This window comes from Cupressus sempervirens, chromosome 6, assembly GCF_028749045.1.
Source record: "Cupressus sempervirens isolate cs-2001-9-10 chromosome 6, ASM2874904v1, whole genome shotgun sequence".
NCBI lineage: Eukaryota > Viridiplantae > Streptophyta > Pinopsida > Cupressales > Cupressaceae > Cupressus > Cupressus sempervirens.
Window position 1 is genome coordinate 485299603 of NC_143123.1, and position 10932 is coordinate 485310534.

Below are 10932 nucleotides of genomic sequence, written 5' to 3' on the forward strand. Positions count from 1 at the left end.
TTTGGAAGTACTCCATAAAGAAAAAGCCTATGCAGAGACTATTTTAATGAAAGATCCTAATCTTTCTACTTCAAATGGACTTGTACATCTTGCTACAGAGACTTCCATCTAGCATAAATCATTGGACATTGCTTTGGAGAATTGGGATGTAGCTCTCAAGATGATTATGGAGGTAAACAATACATTTTTTGGTGAAATATGGTCTTAACCCTTAGCACCCTTTGGCATAAGTATAAAAAAGGGGGAGATATAATAAAGGGGGAGATATGAATACAAATTGAAATTAATAACTAAGGGGGAGAATACTAAGTAATTACATTCTTTCATTCTTTTGGAGAATAAAGGGGGAAATATTGTATATATCTTATGGTAGCAAAAAAGGGGGAGAGATATGAATAAAAATTTGCAAGTGCAGAACAAGTGAAACTAGAATAGACAGAATAGGTCAGCAAGCAGGCACAGGAAATAGAAATAGTAAAAAGGCAAAGAGTATTAGATACATCAGCATGAGACAAATTCAGCACAAGAATTTTGATTACAAGAATGGAAATGGCACATCAGCTCAGGGGGAGTTATAAGAATTTTGAGGTATATAGCTCTTTACAAAATTTTGAACAGGTTTTTTGAAATTTTGTATATATGCTGAAAAAATTGAATAATGTACTCATGAGATCAAGCATAATGCTTAGTTAAGTGTTTTTGACACTCATGTCAAAGGGGGAGATTGTTGGTCTCAGATTGGTTTTGACAATTGAGTTTCAGCACACTTAACCAATTTTCATATAGAAGCTGAGTACACTATATATGCCAAGCCATAGTCTGTGCCAAGTCAGAATTCCAACAGGTGCCAAGTGATCTTCAGGTGCTGAGCATGATACAAGTGCCGAGTGAAGATCAAGTGCCAAGCGTGATATAGGTGCCGAGTGACTTTAGGTGATGAGTGAACCATATGAGCCGAGTGATCTATATGTGCCGAGTCACACTTGATGCCGAGCAAGCTAGAATTCTATAGGTGCCAAGCAAACTAGAATCATACATGTGCTGAGCACCAGTAATCCATATGTGCCAAGTAACACAGAATCAACATATGAGTTTGTGCCTTCACAAACTCAGATGTAAACCATTTTTGGATGAATCATAAAGACATTAAAAGATAAGATCGAATCTTTTCATTTACCTATGCAATTAGCATGTAGACAATAAGAAAAATGGAGAAGGCATGCAACAAATAAGAAAAGTGCAAGGAATAAGCGAGAATTAAAGATTTAATATGGATTGTAGATCCATACCTAACCCTAAGTCTTCAAAATATTTAAAAGGAGGACAAAACCCCATTGTATGAGAGCAGTGTAAGGGAAAACTATAGCGAAATTCAGAGGGATGTGTGAAAAGACTTAGAGGAACAGAGAAACATTGCAATATCTAGTTGATCAGAATAGAGCAAGGGTTACGAATAGATATCAGATCTCAGAGGATCAAGATTAGAGAGAGCAGATCAAGTGCCTGAATTCAACAATCAAGGATTGTAAGCTATCAGGTTTATTAGTCTAATACTCTCTAGAAATTGTATTAGAAGGAAAATCTTATGTTGATAGGTTAGCTTAATAGCTAGGTTGTAGATCCTTTGAAAAGGGGATAAAATCATTTAATAGGGTGACACTTCATGTAAATTGTTTATAAATCCTTTAGATAGGTCACTATTGATATAGTGTAAAAGCCTTTAATAGGGTAGACCATCATAAGTGGTCAAACATTATTGTTGCAGTGATTTTGTGGGTATCATCCCCACCCCAGTTTTACCTTCTCATTTTGGAGGGTTTTTGGGTTACCAAATTTGGTGTTATGTGTTGTGATGCATGTGTTTACTTTATGGCTGTGTGATATGTTTACATGCATGAAGTTTATTTTTAGTTAAAATTTTTTAAGGTTAAATTGTGATACTTCTGATTCACCCCTCCCTCTCAGAAGTATTCTTCCCATTTGATTATTCCAACAAATTCAACTTCAAGATCTACAATAAATTTGTAAAATCTGCTCTAAACTCTCTAAATCCCTTTTCCTCCTAAGTTCTACCCCTAGACTAAACCAAATACCTCTACTTAGACTTGCCAAAATGACTTACAGAAGATTCTAGACCATTACAAAAAGAAAGGCCGACCTCAAAATGGTCAGCACTCATCCCTAAACAAGATTCTATCATTAAATTCATGATCCAAATTAAATACAAGATTTGACTCAAACGAAGAACCAAAACATAGACAACTCGATCAAAGAAGGACTTGAACATCAACAAACAACAGGTTCACTAATCAGAATCAAACTAGCATATTATTTTAATTAATTATGGTCTCTTATCAATTGTAATGACTTTTCAATTTTTATTTGTCCATTCAATTTCTAATGAGAATGGAGTGACCTTTAAACTTCCATGAAGATCTATAAAGAGGACCAAGTCGAATTCAACAAGGAGAATGATATGCAGAGACAACTCATTGGCTGAGATTGCCAACTTGTATTAGATGTTATATATGAAGTTCATGGGTAGACATCTCAACCACGAGATTGCTCAACTCCTATAAAGTTCATGGGCATACATCTCATTCATGGGATAACCCAATTTTTATGAGTTGGGACACATAACTTGTCCACGAGTTTGTCTAATTCTTCCTTTGGTATTGTCCTCTAAATTGTTAAAATAATTTAGATCAGTGGTATTAGAGCTAGGTTTAGGTTGCTCTTCTAGCTATAGTTTTCAAGTTTAGTCTCCTCCCCCAAGTCAATTTGTCTCATCTGAAGGCTATCTACCAAGAAAGCTTTATGACCTGGACCCCTCAATGTATGGAATGAAAAATCAGCTGAAGCAAGCAATACATGAGTTTCACAACCATAAAGTATGGTGTGTACGTGACATAGTAATGAACCACAAAGCAGGGTCAAAGCAGAACAAAAGTGGTACTAGTGTATTTTCAAGGGTGGTACAAAGGAAAGTGCCCTAGATTAAAATGGATGGGCCATTTCACCAAGATATCAACCTTACCCATGTAGAACTGGCAATTTAGACAAGGGAGAGGATTATATGCCAGCTCTAGATGTGGATCATGCAAACCCAAAAATTCATTCTGAGTTCTCTGACCGGAGAATTGGTTCAAATTCGATATCAACTTCAACGACTGGCAATTCGACTTCGTCAAAGGCTACACTGAAAATCTACTAGGCCTCTACATGAAAAACACTAACCCAACATTCACCATGGGAGAATTATGGGAGACACTTTATTTAGGGCAAGAGGATGCTCACCGATAGAGACTTGTTGATTGAGTACACTCCATAGGCGATGCTTCTTTCGCCTTTGATTTCACCACCAAGGGAATTCTTTAGCAAGCTATGTAGTATAACGAGCTTTGGAACATGAGAGACTCTAATGGAAAACCCTCTAGCTTGATTGACATTCTCTCGGAAAAGGCTATTACCTTCATTGATAACCGTGATACTAGATCTATGTAGCATTTGTGGCCCTTTCCTTTGATAAATTTTTGTAGGGATATGCTTACTTTCTCACTCATCCTGGAGTGCCCAACATATTGGGAGATGATGGGGCAATGGGGCCCATTGCCTCATAAGGAAGAAGGAATGATCATAATTAAATTGGCATATTATTTTAACTAGTTATGGTCTCTTATCAATTGTAATGACTTTTCAATTTTTATTTGTCCATTCAATTTCTAATGAGAATGGAGTGACCTTTAAACTTCCATGAAGATCTATAAAGAGGATGAAGTCGAATTCAATAAGGAGAATGATATGTAGAGAAACTTGTTTGCTAAGATTTCCAATTTGTATTAGATCTTATATACAGAGTTCATGGGCATACATCTCAACCACGGGATTTCCCAACTCCTATAAAGTTCATGGGCATACATCTCATTCACAAGATAGCCCAATTTTTATGAGTTGGGACACACAACTCCTCCACGAGTTTGTCCAAACTGGATTGATTTGTAGGTATACATCTCACTTACAAGATTGTCCATAATTGTATGAAATTTTATTTTATGAATAAATTGGTTTCTTGATATTGTTTATTATGTGTTTACAATACCATTATTTCTTCCTTTGGTATTGTCCTCTGAATTGTTAAAATAATTTAGATCATTCACTTAGCGCATGAAGGAACACTCAGTCAACTCTGAACAACCTAGTTAACCTTGAAGGAACTTGGTCAACACTTATCATCTTGCTAAAGACTACAACTCAACAAGCTCAGAAAGAACTCAATCAGGACTGCAACTTGGCACACACATATGAACTCGGTTAATACTAGAGAGCTTAGTCAACATAGCCGAAACTTGGTTAAAGTGCCAGAATGAAAAAAAGTGTAGGATTATAAGGCAACCCAGGATGCTCCTACACCAAACAGCCAAGGTTGAAAGAAATGATTCTCCTTAATCATGCAAGTATCACAACTTGAGTTGAATCCAACTCAAATTGAGAAATCCATGTAGTATCTTCAACTGGTCTATTCTACCACTTCATCAAATACTCATAGTAATATTTTTCTCTTGTGCTCTTACTAACTCTCTAATCCAATACATGTTCAACCTCTTCAATCTGCTTCTTAGGATAATCATCTGATACAACAATTTCATCATCTGACTCATGATATTATACAAATCAGCAATATTGAATATAGGAGATATATCCATATCATTAGGTAACTCAACTTCATAAGCATTTTCACTATCAAACTTCCTTAAGGTTTTACAATGTCCAAACTACTTCATCTTCAACTTATTGCATGTTCCAATAGGAAATCTACCTTTCTTCAAATGAACCATTACCTCATCACCAACTTCAAAAACATGATTTCTTCTAGACTTATCAACATTCTCCTTGTACTTCTGATTATTTTGTTCCAACTTCAACTTCACTTCCTCATGTAGAGACTTCATAAAACCAACAAATTCTTCTCCTTCAACACTTTTTTTCTCTTCACTAGCAACATCCCTCAAATCTAATATTCCTCTAGGCTACATTCCAGTAACAATCTCAAAAGGTGTTTTCCTTGTACTCCTATTCACAAAATTATTATATGCAAACTCAACTTGTGCCAATACCAACGCCCAATTACTTGGTTTGTCTCTAACTAAACCTCTCAGGAAATTACCCAAGCTTCTATTCACAACCTCTATTTGTCCATCTATTTGTGGATGGAATGTAGAACTAAATCTTAACTCAGTACCCATTTTCTTCCACAAAATCCTCCAAAAATAACCAACAAACTTTTTGTCTCTATAAAAAATAATACTTCTTGGTAATCCATGCAATCTAACAATCTCTTTGAAGAAAATCTTAGCAACATGCTCAACATCTAATGCCTTCTTACATGGTATGAAATGAGTTATCTTAGATAATCTATCTACAAAAATGAATATGGAATCATACCCTTTTTTTTGTCTTAGGTAATCCAAAAGCAAAATCCATACTGATGTCACTCCAAGGTTTCTCAAGACTAGAAGTAGGTGTATACAATCCAGTATTCTAACTTACTCCTTTTGCAACTTGACAAACTCCACAACTTCTTACAAACTTCTGAACATCCTTATACATTTGTGGCAAATAATACTTATCCTTCAATAAACTCAATGCCTTATCAATTCCAAAATGTCTAGCTAATCCACCACAATGTTTTTCCTTAATCAAATTAACTCACATAACACTTCTTGGTATACACAACTGAATTGCTTTGAATAACATACCTTCTTGATTGAAATACTCATCATACTTACTCATGTGATCTAATAGATTTGGTGCTCTGTACTCTCTCCACCTTAGAAAAATCAGGGTTAGTGTCATACAACTTTTTCATTTCATCAAAACCAAGAACTTCAACCTTCATCTCGGTCAACAAAGAACATCTTCTGATCAATGCATCAACAACTTAGTTAGTAACTCCACTTTTATGCTTGATTACAAATGTGAAACTCTACAAGTATTCAACCTACTTTATATGTCTATGATTCAAATTATGTTGACTTCCCAAGTATTGTAAAGCTTTATGATCAATATACAACACAAAATCTTTAAGAACCAAATAATGTCTCCACTTCTTCAAGGCTTGAACAATAGCATAAAATTCTTGATCATACAAATAATACTTCCTTTTAGCAACATTCAACTTCTCACTAAAGAAAGCAATAGGTTTATTTTCTTGACTCAACATAGCTCCTATTGCACTGCCACTTGCATCACATTCAGCTTGAAGTACCCTATTGAAATTAGGAAAAGCCAATACAAGTAACTCAAAAACCTTTTGTTTCAAAGTTTCAAAGTCTCAAAACTCTTATCAGCTCCACATGTCCACTTGAAATCATTTTCATCTCCTCTCATTGTCTCTGTCGTAGAATTACAAATAGAACTAAAATTCTTTATAAACTTTTCGTAGAAACTAGCCAAACTATTAAATGATCTTACCTCACCCACATTCTTAGGTGTGGACCATTCCAAAATTGCTTTAACCTTCTTAAGATCCATTCTCAAACCATCAACTAAAATCAAAAATCCCAAATACATAATCTCCTCTCGCATTAATAAGCACTTTTTCAAGTTAATCATCAACTTCTCCTCTTTCAATCTCTACAATACTTGTCTAACATGTTTAATATGTTCTTCCTTAGTCTTACTGAATATCATAATATCATCCAAGTAAACAATCACAAACTTACCCAAAAATCTCTTGAGAACTCCATTCATCAACCTTGTGAAAGTACCAAGTGCATTAGTCAAACCAAAAGACATTACCAACCATTCATACAAACCATCTTTTGTCTTGAAAGTAGTCTTCTATTCACCACCTTCTCTAATTTTGATCTGATGATAACCACTCTCCAAATCAATCTTGGTAAAATACTATGCTCCACTCAAATAATCCATTATGTCATCCATCCTTGGCATAGAAAATCTATATTTCATTATGATCTTGTTAATAGCTCTATAATCAATAAACATTCTCCATTCTCCATTCTTCTTAGGTGCTAATACAATAGGCACATCACATGGATTCAAACTTTCTCTGATTAAACCTTTCTGCAACAACTCATGCACTTGTTTATTAAGTTCTTCATTCTTTGTATGTGTCAATCTATATGGTGTTTTATTCGAAAAACTAGCTCCAAGAATAAGGTCCATACAATGACTTATACTTCTTATTGGTGGTAAACCATCATGTATATCCTTTACAAAAATATCTTTATACTCATTCCACAAACTTGCAATTTCTACTGGCACTTAGTTAATGCTACTAGCTTCTATTGTCACTCGGTTGCCACTATCTATCACTCAATTACCATTATTGCATGTCACTCAGTCAGCATTATTTTTTGTCACTCAGTTATGACTAGCATAACTCGGTCTCCTATGAATTATAAAAAAAAGGATTTGATTCTTCTTCATTTCCTTTTCAAATTTCTTTCCATTAACCATGCAAATTCTTATAGTAGTACAATTAACCTCATCTAGACTTTCAATTTGCTTTCTCCCATTCACCCAAAGAGTATATTGATTCAATCTTCCATCATGCACAACATATCTATCATGTTTCCAAGGTCTACCCAAAAAAAATGACAACAATCCATAGGCATAATATCACATAGAACTTCATCAAAATAATGTCCAATCTTGAACTTCACAATACATTGTTCACTTACCAATATCTTATGCTCATCCTTGATCCATGAAACATGATAGGGTTTAGGATGCTTCAACCTTTGCAACTGTAACTTTGTAACCAACTCCTTTGATGCCAAATTTTTTGAACTTCCACTATCAATGATCACCTTGTAGCATTTTCCAGCCATCTTACATCTACTCTTGAAAAGGCTTCTCCTTAGAATAGGTTCTTTATCAACTCCCTTATTACACAAAGTTCTTCTCACCATTAGATTTTCTCCAACCTTAGATCCACTTGGTGAACCCTCAATGTCTCCTTGAATTACAATATTTCTATTACCTTGTTCATTCTCAGAGGATCTACACTCAAAGGATCTATGCCATTCTTTGCCACATCTAAAACAATTACCACGACAACCACCTCTAGAATAAGAATTACCTATTCCTTGGTAAAAATTACCACTTTTCCATTTGGTCTTGCCTTTTTCATCACTTTTCCATTCACATTTTCCCTTATCTTGCACAAAATTGTCAAATCTACCACCTTCTCCATGAGATCTACCTCTGCCTCTCTGGAATCTACCACCTCTACCTCTTTGTCTTTGTTCATGCTTCTTTGTCAAGATCTCCTCATTTTTCAAGGCACATTGATATGCTTCTTCCACACTTTCCAAATTTATAAAACTTATTTCATCTTGAATTCTAGATCTCAATCCATTTAGATACCTTGCAACTTTCTCAACATCATCATCCACATGTCCAGATCTAATGTCCAATCTATAGAATTCCTCAGATTTTGCATTTTTCTCAATAAACTAACTTGGTAATCAGAAGGAAAGAACTTCTTCTTCACCTCGTTCACCATTTTCAGCCAAGTCATGATCTTCTCCTTTCCTCTCCTTTGTCTATCACTTTGCAAATGCTCCCACCACAGTGAGAAATGACCTTTCAAGCTAGTAATTGCAATTTTCACCTTCCTATTATTAGGAGTGTTCTCAAACTCAGAACTTCTCCATATCAAAGATCCAATCCAACACAAAATTGGTGTCCAATTTTCCATCATAAGGAACAACTTCTACAACAAGATTTGAATGTGTCCTAGTCTATACTCTCAACAATCTTTCCTCATCTTGATCTTCCTTAGGTCATGGATTAGGGTTTGGTGCTATTGCTTCATCATCACTCATATCATCAAGACATGCTCCTCTCCTTTAGGCTATTTCCACAACATCTAATATGGCTAAAATTTGTCTCAATGTATCTAATATGGCATTATCAACATTTCCTCTTCCTTGAACCATCTTTATAATCAAGTTCCTACAAGATCGCAACCCTCTACAATTTATAAGTCAAATCCTCAAATCTACCACTTAGGGTTCTACACGATCCAATCTCCACAAGGATGAACCTGAATCTTTGATACCACCTAACACATGGAGGATAATGAACAGGTAGGGCCTGTATATGAGCAATGTTAGTATGCTAATAGAAACCAAATTTAAATAAAGCTTCTACAAACTAAACAAAATTCATAAACTTCAAGATAGACTAAGATGAACTCTCAATTGAGAATATGAGCCATTAATGGACTCTCTCAATAAGAAGCTCTCTTGTTGAGTGGCTTTTTCTAAACAGATAGGATGTATGCTCAAGCCTATGCTTCAAAAAGGGCTTCAAATGGAGTTGGAATTTGGGTGTGAGTGTATGGTTTTGATGTAAAATGGCTTCTCAAAATGGCATTATGACTTTACTTCATGGATTGTGTTATTTTGCAAAGGGGAAGGATGCAATTTATAGGCAAGAGGCTTGAGGGATTGAGGGCTAAGATGCAAGGATGGGAAAAAGCTCATGGAGGGCTTAGATTGCATGAGAGGAGAGCACATGGATTGTGCTTCCTTACAACCAATCAAAGAGTGACACATGTCACATGGTGAGAGGATGGAGGAAAGGGGAAGGATGAGTCAACAAAGGAGGCTCAAGGGATAAAATCTTCATAAAGACCCTTCATAAGTGCTTTGTAAGAACATTTATGACTTTGTGGGCTTTATAAATTTTTGTGGTTGAAGATATTTGTGAGAGATACCATGAAATTCGAATTTGAGAGTTTAGGGAGGTTTTAAGCTTGCTTAGGGTTGTAAAAATGATTACAGGAAGGGTTAGAGATGGCTTAGGACTAGGCAAGTGGATGGCAAGTGGATTGCAATTAATGAGGGTGGGTGAAGGAGGAGATATTTGTTAACTTTTGGCTTGAGTTAGCAAGTCTTAACCCATGTTTAGGGAATGTGACAAGGTTAGGAGGGGATTAGGATTAGGGTTAAAGACATCTTCTAGAAGAGTCTAGGCTTTGGATGAGGATGAAGACTTTCTAGAAGAGTCTAGAACTTCCTAGGATAAGATTTTATGAAATAAATAAAGTTTTATTTATTTCAAGAGTTTGAGTTGAGGAGATATTTATTAAAATATTTTTAATAAACATGAGGATTAATATTTAATCTTGATTAAATATTTTGAGTTGGGATTAGGGGTAGGAAATGATGAGATTAGCCTTTAATCAAAATTAAAGAAGGATTAGAAGATTTTGGAAGAGGTTAGTGGTCTTAAGAAAATTGGCCAAGTTTTGGGCAAAATTTTATTTATTTATTTATTTTGGGTTTTTTGGTCAATTTATTAATTAAATAATTAATAAATAAGGAAATAATGTTTAAATAAGATTTAAACATTTTTGGGAGGGATTCCTTAATTAAATATTTTTAATTAAGATAAAGGGACTTAATGGCATAAAAATTAATTAATTAATTAAATAATTAATTAATTAATAAATGATGTTGTCATCAGGACTTTTTCAGAAAATAAAAATACTTTATTTTTTAAAGGTTTTTAGGTGTCTACATTTTGCCCCTCTTTGATGTGATGCCGCAAGTGGCATGGCATCAAAGATAAGAAAATAAGATGCCCAAGGCTAGAGCAGAAGAGGAGAGAATGGACTGTGAGATGCCCCCTCAAGAAGGTAGCAGGGAGAGAAAGCGAGGCTCAATGGCTTCTTGAAAAGGACAAGAATCTCGGATGAGCAAGGAAACTCAGATTGGCAAGGAGAAGGGGCTGAATTAGCTCAAACTCTCACTATGGGAGAATGATAAAGGAGAATCAAATGCAGAAGAGGAAGCAAGCTTAAGACTTTAGGGAAGGTGGAGGATGAAGGAGCAGAGCGCTATAAAAAGGAATCCAAGATAGGGAGATGGATGAGGGGATTATAAAGCTGATGCAATA

At 35.1% G+C, this 10932-nt stretch overlaps 1 pseudogene; it reads left to right on the plus strand.

Moving 5' to 3' along the window:
• The window catches only part of LOC149553149 (alpha-amylase-like), a 36761-nt pseudogene extending 33141 nt beyond the window's left edge, over positions 1-3620 (plus strand).
• Positions 3621-10932: the final 7312 nt, after the last annotated feature.